Source organism: Cibotium barometz, chromosome 49 (assembly GCF_041138505.1).
Source record: "Cibotium barometz isolate CiBa-2024 chromosome 49, ASM4113850v1, whole genome shotgun sequence".
In the NCBI taxonomy this organism is placed as follows: domain Eukaryota; kingdom Viridiplantae; phylum Streptophyta; class Polypodiopsida; order Cyatheales; family Cibotiaceae; genus Cibotium; species Cibotium barometz.
The window spans coordinates 30,851,495-30,864,441 of NC_141094.1; positions in this window are offsets into that span (position 1 = coordinate 30,851,495).

The following is a 12,947-nucleotide window of genomic DNA, read 5'->3' on the forward strand; positions in this document are numbered from 1 at the left end:
TGTCAAATGCCATCCATCTCAGTTCCATGATCACGTTTCTCGGCTCGACTTCTTTCGACAACAATGTTTCCACATTTCATCTTTAGGTCCCAACTGGGGAGGGCATTCTTGTATCGTGACGGCAAGCGGCACTGTTCAACCCCTTTGTTGAGCAAGGGAGAGGGGTAGGAACGTCCTGTGTGTCGGAGAGGATAAGGATGTTGCCTTGGCCCTCGGCTATTGTCCTCGCTCCCTTAGTTATGAGTATTTTTAACATGTAACTATGGGGTTCACTTGTCAACAATTGAACCCATTTCTCAAGGACATTTTCACTAACTAGTGAACGAACTCCGCTAGGTTAATTTTGGGTGAAGATCATGCTTGCATTCAAGATATTACTTAACCATAAATGGCCTTACACCTAAGTTATTGCTTCATCAAGAATTGTTCAACACCTAAGTTACTGCTTGATCAAGAATTGTCAAACACCCAAGTGCATATGTATCTTATACATTAAAGAGAAAAAGGATTGATCAAAACACATTTTTGACTCCATATACCATTTTAGTTTGGATTGAAAAATGGCACATAGAGACCTTAATTTCAACTTAGTGACAGTTACTTTTTTTTTTGGTTCGAAACACTTTTACATTGGCATATATGGAAACTTTAGTCTTTGGGTTAACTATTTGTTATGTGGCTAATGATTAACCCACTCTTTCTAGTATGCCTTAAGTAGTATAGCTAGATATATTTGCAAAATCTCTATTAGCTTCCCATTAAAGAAGTGTATAAATCTCTAGTTTTAAGATATGCAATGATTTCGTCTGAGCATGGAGAATCCATGAATTTCTAAGACTTCTTGGAGCATGGGTGTGCAATGGAAAGTGAGCATGGAGAATCCATGAATTTCTAAGACTTCTTGAGATAGCTCTTAAAATTGAGTTAACACAAAGCAAGAACGAGTATATTTCTTCTCGGCATGGCTGGCACCATCCCTTGTTTCCACATTTAAGAGTTGTGCTCAAAGAATATCTTGCCCATTATGGTCAAAGGATGACAATAATGCAAATCCCGCACGGTAATGCAAAACAAATTGCAACAAAGTTATGGTCCATAAAATGAACAAAAAAGGGAAATTAGGCCTATGTAGTTTGCAGATTGGCAAATCTCCCCATCCCTAACCTTGCCAAAATTAACTATTGGCCAATTATACTAATCAATGCATAATATTAATAATTCTAAAGTTACAAAAAATCCAAAAATGAGCTACTAGCCAATACAAATCAATGCATAATTCTAATAATTCTAAAGTTGCAAAAAATCTAAAAATGTTCCTTGGATTAAAAAATGACAATATATTAGCTTAAATAATTCCCTATATACCTTAAATAATGCACGACCAATAAAGGGGATTTTCTTGCTCCCCCTATAAGGCAAGGCAAATTTCGATGTGTAGCGATGCGTGATGTTCCAAAAAATATTTTTATTAACCTTACATCAATCCTTTTCACCATGGGTTGAAGATCAAAATGCGACTTTGAAAAGAACATTTTCTTCATAATTTTATATCATGTAATTATACCTTGAAATATTTGAGAAGGTAATTTTCCAATATAACTTTATATCACTGTAAGTAAATCTTGAAATTTCCTTCATAATTTTATAGCATTGTAAATCAATCTTAATTTTTTTAAAGATGGTGCTATCATCAATCTCAAAGAAGTCTCAAAATTTGAGCAAGTTCTAGGCTAAGTTGAACCTACCTTCTTTTGGTGCAAGGTTTGTCTTGTTTCTTCATTTTATGAACTCCTTAATACAAATAAAGGTCCCCTTAGTCACCTTGAGAAGTTGAGAAGCATGTGTATGTATGGTATGTATGTATTCTTTAAATGTATGAAAAACCTTTATTTTCAATTTCTGTGTTTGCATGTTTTTTTTATGTGTGTGTTTGTGTTTGTTTATGATAAACCTTTATTTTCAACTTGTGTGTGTGTGTGTGTGTGTGTGTGTGTGTGTTATATGTATATTATGTGTGCTATGTTATATACACATTATGTGTGCATATACTAGGAGGCTAACCCACATTAGGCTTGTGAGCATGGGAGCATGGGAACAAGCTCTAGTGGAGCATGGGTTAGGACTAACCTTAAGGTTTAAGGTTAGGGTCAGGCATCCAAGGGTCACACATGAGGAATGGAAAGTCAAGAGTCACTTGAGGGCCCTCCTATATAATAGGGGCATGGGGCACACTCAAGGGGGCTTGGAGCTTGAGGGCTTGGAGGCTTATGCTATGGTCTCTTGTGTAGAGGTCCATATCTACTCACCTACCATTTCACACTATAGCTACATGCTATTGGATTGTGTTATACCTCTTGATGGTATGGGACATCAAGGTAGAGGTATGATGTATTTCATTCATTCTTCATGTGTGCATCCCTCGGGCTCGGGGGTGGTTGGGTGGTTGAGTTTATGCCTGATTTATGCATGTTTATGCATAACAATTATCTAGAGAGATCTTAGGGTTTTAACAGTGGTATCAGAGCAATCTCTATTTAATTGTTGATTTTTTTTAGTAAATTTTAATATTTACTAATAAAATGTTATTTTTTGTTGATTTGTGTTGATGAATTGCACGTGGATCATCGATTTGGTTATTGGAACATGTGTAACTACAATTCAATGGACGAATCGACGTTGCGGGGGAATACCGTGAGTTAATGCTATTTTTCCCTATTTTTTATGGTTAAAATCGAGCATTAATGGAATTTTTTACAAAAATACCATAAAGTTTATGGTGGATATTTTTGTAGGATGGATTCCCTGAATTTCTAGAAATTTTAGAAATTTTTTCCTAATTTTTTAGGAATTTTTTGAGCATTTTTTTGATTTAAAATGTATTTTTATATATTTTTGCGGGTTTTTTCCACGGGAATGCGATCAAATTTCTGTCAATTTCTACTGAAAATTCAGTAGGGGACAGTGTCTTGATGCATGAATTGCTCTCCCGTGTGCGTGGGACTCTCTCCGTCTCTCAAATCTGATTTTTCATTCTCTTTTCCGTGAGAAAATCTCTTTAAAATGATTTTTTTTAAACATTAATTATAATTAATAATAATTATGATTAAGATATGTTTAATTAAAAACTTAATCATGGATTTAGTTAATCTTTGATTAACAGAGGAGTAGAGAAGAGAGGGAGATGTTGGAGTGGGTATGAAGAGGATAGAGAGAAGAGAAGAGAGAGGAGAGGATAATGCTACCTCCTCCTCTCTAGTTTTTGCACGCAGCCGGCGGGGGGCTGCGCACCAGCCGGCGGGCAAAAGTCGCCCCCCCCCCCCCTCTATAAATTTTTTTAAAAGCTTTAAGTTAAAAGCTTTATAATTTTTTTTGAAGAAAAAAAAACTTTTCTTTAGAAAAAGATATATTTTTCAAAATATTTCATTTGGAAAAGCTTGGAAAAAAAGCCAGAAAATGTGAAATTTGAGATAAAAATGTCTGAAAATTTCTTGAAAATTTCTTATTGAAAATTTTTGGCTTTTCATCTTCCGGAAAACCTTTGGCTTTCCGTTTTCCCGAAACCTTTTGGCTTTCCGAATTCCGGAAAAACTTTTGACCTTCCGTATTCCGGAAACCTTTGACCTTTCACATTCCGATTTTTTTTGTCTTTTCATTTTCCCAAAACTTTTGGCTTTCCGTATTCCGGGAAAACCGTTGGAATTCCGAAATTTTTTGACCGTTCGTATTCTAAATGCGTTCGGGGTAATTTAAAATTTTCAAAAAATTCCTGAAAATTAGTGGAAAATTAGACAAAGGTTATTTTAAATTTCGGAACAATGTGGGGTTGGTGTTTGGCATGTGGGGTGTCCATTCGGGCGCCCATGACCATTCAAATTCCTTTAAAAATATATTTTTTGAACCAGAAAATTAGAAAAATCCATTAAAATTAAAAATTTTCATTGGATTTGAGAATTGTCGGGCGAAATTGAAAATTTCGTGAATGATGGGATTCTAAGGGAAAATTAGGAAATTTCTAGAAATTATTTTTAGAAATCCTAAAAATTGGTATTTTTTAAATATCAATGGTATTTTGGCAAATTTAATTGCTAAAAATTTTCTAGAAAAATATAGGTTTGGAATGCCATAAGATAGGTTTGGTGGACTTCAAAATTATTATATTTTGAGGCCCTGTAAAATTAGAAAAAATTTAAAAAAAATCATGATAATTCTTTTTCTCGAGAATTTAATATTTTCGAGGGTTATTTAATGTTGAAGTACGTTTTCTCGTGCTGACATTAGATAGATGCGGGTTATTCACATATTATTAATACGATCATATCTCGTATTAATGGATATTTATGTTTGGATTAATTCTAAACGAGGTATTCATGATTTTTTACCATTGTTTAGCCATTCTTTTTGGACATGTTCCTTAATTTCTTTTGATGGCTATAATTTACGTTCAAAGTGTGTTTCACCTTTGACACTTTTCCATGATAATTTATTTTGCACTTATTAAAGTGTGGTTTGTGCTTAATTTCTTAAGCCTCTATCATGGGTCAGTTGATCGATTTATTTTGGTGGATTTTTATTGGATGTTTTCCAAGTTTTATGGACTCATCAGGTTCTGCCTAGATCACTTGTGTCTAGGGTTTTCTTATTGAGTGCTACATACATGTGTTTCACTTTCTTACTTTGGAGTTTTATTTGAACAAACACAATGTTCATATACTCCGGATTGATGAGTTGGCCACCACCAATTTTAATGCTTCTTTTGGCATGATTAAATGTCCATTAGATGGTATGCATTGTTTTTTATGATCAACTATGTTATTTATGGATTGAAGGAGCTTCTATGCTTTTATCCATGGTTTTATAAGGATCTTTTGATCTTTTGGATAATTCCATGTGCTTTGAAGGTAGCATTTGCCTTCGTTTTTTGCACATAATTTTGGAGTATATTTCTTATGCTCTTGTATATATTCCAACTCGGATACCTAGTTGCTTATATATCTAGGTGAGTTATTTTTCTACCCTAACTTTATTGTGTTTTGAGTAGTTATCATTAGAAAGGCGCCAATAATACAATTTCTTTTCTAAATGATGTACTCAGAAGGAGTTATTCCTTGATGTAGTCTCGAGTGTATAGCGACAGTTTTAGTATGTGAAAGTCTGGATAAGGCCATCTTATTCCTTTTATACAGGATTTTATTCCTAGACGGCATACTAGGGAGTTTCAAATTGTTAAGATATGTACGAGTGGTATCATGGTGGTATGGGACGCTAGGGATCCCTCACATATATTATCTTATGGGATAATTTGGACTCAAGATTGTTGCTTTGCTTACATCACTTAGCATGTTGACCTCAACATTCATAGACAATCTTATTTTCTAAATTCACTAAAAGTTATAGTATGGGCATTCTCTAGATAAATTTCTTTTATCTATAGCCTACATGTTTTGATGAGGGTAATCTCGTCGGCATTTTCACTTGTTGAAATCTCTTTCTTTAGAGTTCAAACAAGTTTATCTTGTTGTGTTCGGATAAGGAAATTTGGATTCTTCCTTTGTTGGCATTTCTTTCTCTAGTTTCGTAATTTAGGTAATTTACACAATCAACCTGATAGGTTTACGGATGGACATATGTGACTCATCGAGACGTTGATGACTCTATGTTGATATGGGTAACTCGAGACGTCGATTATTCCATATGCAGATGTGGGTATGTCGGGGCGCCGATGAATCCCTAGTTTCTGCTGTTATAATGCCATGCTTTCCTACTTTATTCCGAAAGGTTTACAACAAAAAAGTTACTTTGAATGTGAATTGTTCTGATCATCCGCAATAGTCTGATGGGCAAACAGAGTGTATGAATCAAATTGTAGAGGATATGCTTCGTGCATGTCTCTAGAAAATCATCATATTGGGAAATATCTTCCAATGATGGAATTTGCCTATAACAGTTCTAAATTTACGGCTATTATTTTAGTCCGTGCATACTTATGTATGGGTATCAACTCAGGGCACCTATTGATGTCAGTCTTAAGGACATCGAGCTTGATGCATCGAGGGATTTCTTGCGAGATATGTAGGAAATTCTGACCGAAGCTCGGGATTCTATCAGGAGTGCTCATGATAGGGCACGGTTTTATGCTGATAGGAGACGCTTATCTCGGTCTTTTGAACCAGGAGCGTTGGTTTATTTTAATGTTCTTAAAGATTTTCAGACTTTGTCAATGGAAAAATGCTCGAATTTATCTCCTAGATATTGTGGTCCATTTCGAGTTATATATCGGATTGGCACGGTTGCGTATGAACTAAGACTACCTCCAATTGTTAGGGTTCATCCAGTCTTTCATATCGATAGATTGAAAGGGAAACTGGGAGGTGAGGATGACACAGTTACTCCTCAAGAACTCGTTGAAGTCGATGAATTATCCTATGTTCCACATGAACCTGATAAGGCACTTGAATTCAGGGAAAGGAAACTTTGTAGTTGACTAATCCCTGAGGTTAAAATAAGGTGGAAAGATAGGAAAATTGAGGATTCGACTTGGGAGTTGGTTGAGATTGTTCAGCGCAGTTCTCCTTCTTTTCATTGCAAGAGTGCAATGTTTTGAGAGAGGGGAAGTATGTTATATGTACATTATGTGTGCTATGTTATATACACATTATGTGTGCATATACTAGGAGGCTAACCCACATTAGGCTTGTGAGCATGGGAGCATGGGAACAAGCTCTAGTGGAGCATGGGTTAGGACTAACCTTAAGGTTTAAGGTTAGGGTCAGGCATCCAAGGGTCACACATGAGGAATGGAAAGTCAAGAGTCACTTGAGGGCCCTCCTATATAATAGGGGCATGGGGCACACTCAAGGGGGCTTGGAGCTTGAGGGCTTGGAGGCTTATGCTATGGTCTCTTGTGTAGAGGTCCATATCTACTCACCTACCATTTCACACTATAGCTACATGCTATTGGATTGTGTTATACCTCTTGATGGTATGGGACATCAAGGTAGAGGTATGATGTATTTCATTCATTCTTCATGTGTGCATCCCTCGGGCTCGGGGGTGGTTGGGTGGTTGAGTTTATGCCTGATTTATGCATGTTTATGCATAACAATTATCTAGAGAGATCTTAGGGTTTTAACAGTGTGTGTGTGTGTGTGTGTGTGTGTGTGTGTGTGTGTGCATGTTTGTTTTATGTGTTTATGTAGACGCGTGCACGTGTAAAGTTACATGGAGAAGGAGGTGTTAAAATTTCACACATTCCTCACCATTAGTGTTAGAAAAAAATCATTTTTACCAATTAGAGAGGAATCTACCTTTGTCAATTTTTCCCTCACCACGTGTTAGAAAAAAAAACATTTTTACCAATCAGAGAGGAATCTACCTTTATGACTCAAAATCTTGACTGTTTATTTCAATTCAATCAATTTTTCAAAAAATTTGTGAAAAATACACTAAAGGGAGGTTTTTTTTTATAGTGTCCCCCATGGAAAGGTAGCTCTTTCTTTCTCATTCTATTTTTAGCACGCTTTACATGGTGAAGATTGTGAAAATGACTATTAACTCAATTTGGAAGCTTCTGTCCATTCTTGCAACATGAATTCCCACCATTAAAGTGCATGAGAGTTTTACATGGGATACTTAAATTTCTCTCTCTAGAACTCGTTCTCTTACTTAGCGAATGAGAAATAGAGAATTGTACATAATAGACTTTACTTTTGTAGGCTTACTAATGTGGTCTGAAAAGCACCATTGTTTCAAATCTTTTATTATGGCAAAGAGTTAATGTATGTTGCTGGAAAAACTCAAGCTAGCTAAGTTCATGTTATATTTTAAAGGTGTTTTCTCAATCATAAGGAAAAATTCGGGCTCCAAATGGGCCCTTTAAGGGCCTTCTCTCTCCTCCTAGAATCCCGAAAAAATTAAAAAAATAATATTATTATATTGGGTTTCTGTTTCTTCTTTTCGAATCTAAATTCACCTTTTTCCATATTTTCTAAAAAGATTCAATGCTTATTTTAGTCTAATATTCTTAAACCTTATTTCCACTTCAACCACTGTGCGAGTGGAAATTCATAAATGTGAAAAGCTAGTACTCTATAAAGTAAGAAAACAAGTACGAGGATATTTCTGACATATGTAACTATGCAACTACATTTCTGAAATAAGTACAACATGGAATTAGAAGATGTTGATTGGAAATAGGGAAATTTTTAAAAAGAACTCGAATATATCTTCGGAAGCGAACTTAGTATTATGCAAAGTTCTTTTTGTCAGCGCAATTAAACACACTTAAGTTCTATTCTAGTGCATTTTCATGAAGTTATGGTGGTTTTCATTGGGCGAGTTTTCCTAATTCAATAGCCACTCTTCTCCATTTGAATTTCCCTCTATTCAAATCTTCAATCTCTCAAGGAACCCTCTAAGCTTTCACCTGAATCTTCTCATGCTATTTATGCATGGACAAAATGAAGAGAGATTTGGCTTTCTAGTGCCTTCAAGTGAAGCTAAAAAGTCACATTTTTCTTCATTGATTTTTTATATTCGATTATTTTGCTACCAAGAAGTGTTATTGCATCAAGAAGGGCATCAAGAAGTGCTGATACAATGCTCAATGGAGGTATGGGATTAATTTTTATGCTATTTGAAATGCAAGTGTCTGAAATTAATGAATATAATGTTTTACTACACTGTATATTTTTGCAAAGAAAGGAGTTAGTTACAATTTCAGTATTGTTTTGTGGTATATAGAACATCAGAGACAATTCTAAGAAGCAATGTATACATGTGGACCTGGACGATGAGTATGCTTCTATCTATAAGAGAACAGAGGCTTCTAAGGTTGACCCTTATGTAATGCAACAGGCCAGAAAATTAGGGAGAAATCATGTTGATATATGGGTGGAAGGATCAATTTACCCACTTGATCCCTTGACCCAACAACCACTTAAATTTTCAGGTCTAACTAGATATTTTTGTGAGGGAAATGCTGGCTTGCTTGGTTACACAACAAGTCTTGCTAGTCAAGTGCAACTCATTTGGATATTATCACAAAGGATGCTAATGATGAAGGAAGCTCAGATCAAGCACATTCAAAGTTCAGAACAATTAGTGATGATCTCATGCATGCACGATTGCAAGATGTGAAGAATGCATTTATTGCAACTGAAGCTCAAGGTATTTGTGACAAATTTGGTTTAAGTAGAGAATCCTATGCAATGATCTACAGACAAATGGATGTAGGTTTTAAGTCCGTGCTGTAAAACAAAAGGGTAACTCCACTGCCGTGTCCTTATAGTGTCACAAAAGCAAGGCAACAATTGAATAACAATGTCCTTGAACTCATTGGTGAGCCGAAACACATAGTTCACTCACATGTATTCAAGTATTGTGCAAAAGAAGTGACCTTTGATCTGAATCCGAACAACAATTTTGTCTTGGATGTGTGAAAATTGCAAGCTGCAATGGTGAAGTTCTATGATATGTATGTTCAAGAATGTGGTGGCACATTGAAATTTGTACTAAAACTTAATGATAGTGAAATTGTAAAGAATTAAAAGATAGAAGAGTAAGTTTGACATTGATGAACAGGGCATTGGATCCTTCCATAAAGCCAGGTGATCCTCAATACTTCAATGTTCAATCTAAAAATGAAATATGATGGCTCGCATCATTTGAGGTTTCAAAAGAGGACCATGAGATCCTAAAGATGTTTTTCAATTTGACAGAGATTCCTACTCTGGTTCAACGTCAAAAACCAGGTGAAATTCTACATATGGATGGTTTCATAGACTAATCAGTTGAATGGCATCTTGCAGGTGATCTAAAGACACTAAAGTGAATGTTTGGTGTCTCAAATGCTGCAAATGCAGAGTTCGCTTGCTTGTATTGCATGCGCTCAAGGAAAAAGGGTAAGAATAGAAAAAAGGCATGGAATATGAATACTGGGAAGAATGGTGCACCGACTCATGATCAGTTCATATGGGACAGCAGAACAATGGTTAGGGTGGATCCAAAGTGGACCCTATACTTGACATTCCTTTAACACGAGTCCATCCTTGTATAATACATGCTGTTCGTAGAATTGTAGAAAATTGGTTTATGAATCTATATGTTTTGCATATAAGATGCAACCACGTCAAAGGCCCCAAGTATTGTGTAAGAGAGTGGAGGAGGTTCTTTCATGTGTGGGTCTACACAAAGGGAAAGTGGAAATCAAGAAAGATGACAAGAGGTCAGGTGCAAGTGGAACTGTGCCATGCAAACCAAGTATTGGTGGTGGAGCCAAGGCTAGCAGTTTTTTGTCACCACCAAGGAACCATGAAGGCCATTTATTAGTTCTTCAACCATGGAAGTATGAGGCATGGAGGAAGTTACACATGGTTGTCCCATATCGTAGTAAAAATAATGGCAAGACTAGAATTGCAAAGGCTAATATATGGATTGCCTTTGATAAGGTTGCTACACTTCTACAAAAAATGGCATTCAATGAAGGAGATGCCAAAGACTTTAAAGAAGCTATGACTACGTTTTACAAGTACATGGTGGAAGCATGGACATCAAGTAGCATAACACATTATATGGTAAGATCCCCAATTTTGTATGTTCTTATGTTGTTTAGCAGTTCTTATTGAAAATAACCAATGTGCATGTGCTATTGTCACTTTTATTCTAGTACATTTTGGAGGCCCATGGCCCCTAGTTTACAAATTAGGGAAGCTTAGCTATCTAGTCGACCCAAGTCATGGAGCACTCACATTGGCAAGCTCATTGTGGGTTTCAGTAGGGCTACCTTGCATGGTGGTGGAATCCATGAAGTTAGTGCATTGAGAGAATTACTCATGTGGTGGTATAGGTGCAATTAGCATAGAGGAGAAAGAAGCCAAAGCCGATAGAACACAGAATTCACAGGGCTTAATGCTTTGGATATTGAAAACTATAAATCAATGACTTGAATAAAATTTTGATTCGTTTCAATTTATGCTTCTCTATATATATTCATCACCTCCCAAGGATACTTTAAAAAAACATGGATATAATAGAGCCAAATTAAAAAAGCATGGATAATATAATAGAGCCAAATTAAAAAAGGCCATACTCCAAAAGTGTCATTGTATTATATAAAAAATAAATTTTTTACAATGGATGGGAGTCTACTGCTACTCCTAATCCTACCGACTAGTATCCCCTAGTGCGTGAAGCTTTGCCCTCTTTACAGATGGCTCGACATCATCCTGCAATTGTAGAACTAGCGGAACTCTCGGTCTTTTGAATCTTTGAAGCTCCCTTTTGCCATATTCACTTAACATCTTGAGATCCCTAATCCCACATGTTAATCCATATGTGGTGTAGGCTAAGTAATATTTTCTCCTTAGAGCATATAGTCTGATACCCTGCCCAAAGGTTCGCACCGCTACCTGCTTCTCCAAAAGCATGATTTTGTCTACATTCTACCTAACAGGATATCCCCCAAGACATCTAGATAATGTTTTGATTGCAAACAATGGGAATTCAACTTTGTCCTTTGAAAACTTTTTGTGGAAGATAATGACCTTTGGAAATTTAGCCCGTTAATGTACTCGCATAGCACTGAGTCCTTTCCAAGTCCTCCCACTCGTGATCCTGACACGCACACGAGAAAATCATCCTCATAGACCACCAGCTACAAAACAAAGTTGTCCATAAGCCAATAAAACAAATGCAATATCCAGAAGCTTCATCACACGATATTCAAAATTATTATAATCAGACCTTCTAATTCTCATCATTGACAAGTAAATCGTTTGTCCATAAGTTGATGACCCGGCATCTTGGATAGTTGAAGACTCCTCTTCCCTTTGCGGCTATTGAGTCTTTGTTGAACATCTTGAAATTCCTCTTTAGTGGGAAGGTTAGCTTCATAATGACAAGCATCCGTATACATCATTAATAATATCTAAGCAAGAGTATGGTACTCACTGTCCTTGGCATTTGAATCCAGTAGAAGATACTTATCCACACTTGGATCGACGAAATCATCATCTTCTTCAAGATTCTATGCAATGATGGCAAGACAGTTTTCCTCCCTGATGTCAAATAAAGCTTGAATATCTGTTAGGAGGACATATTGGTGGTCACCTATTGGAAACACAGGGAGGACTAAGGTTGGAATGTGCCATGTTTCCTCTACCACAACGGGCTCCTCTTCAACAGTTGTAATAACTTGGGTGCCTTCTCTTCTAAGGGCATCAATATCAAACTACTCACTGAGTTCCCTCTCCACGACCAAGTCTATCTCCTCTGCAACCTCGTGAACCTCATCATCTTCTGCTCTTAAAGGTTCCTCTAACCTTTCCTCATCTCCTTCTATTAAACCTTTCTCATCCTCAAGCAATAAATGCAAATAGCAAATAAACCTGTGTGGTAGTCAACAAGATGGCATTTATGCTTGTGTACTAGGCACTTATGTGTCTTCTTCTTATCCCCAGACTTGAGGGGTTCATCTCAAAAAAATTTAGTGTACCACGTGCGATCAAAAGGAGGGGTATTTTAACTCAAATTTTGGAAAAATTTTAACAAGATTACAATATCAAGAGGGGTATTTTAATTCAACTTCAAAAAGAAAATCCGTTAGCTCATAATAAGTAAAGAGGGGTGGTTTTATTGGGGGAAAATTTTTAGTTAAGGGGTTTTTTAAATGCCCCTTGAACGCACGTGATACATATGATTTTTTAGAAGTGCACCCCCCGAGTCCCCAGACACCTTTGAAATATCATTGTTCACCTTATCTCTTGAGGATGTGTCAGAAATAAGATCCTCCACATGCACATATTGAATATTGTCCAGGATGATTGCATCATTTGAAGTTGTCCCCTCGTATTGCTGCTCTTTCTCTTAGAGATATGTGCATCTAGACAAGATCATTCTCTCGATGGAGATGTTGCAAGAAAACATACATGAAATCTGAGGTTAGAGATGGT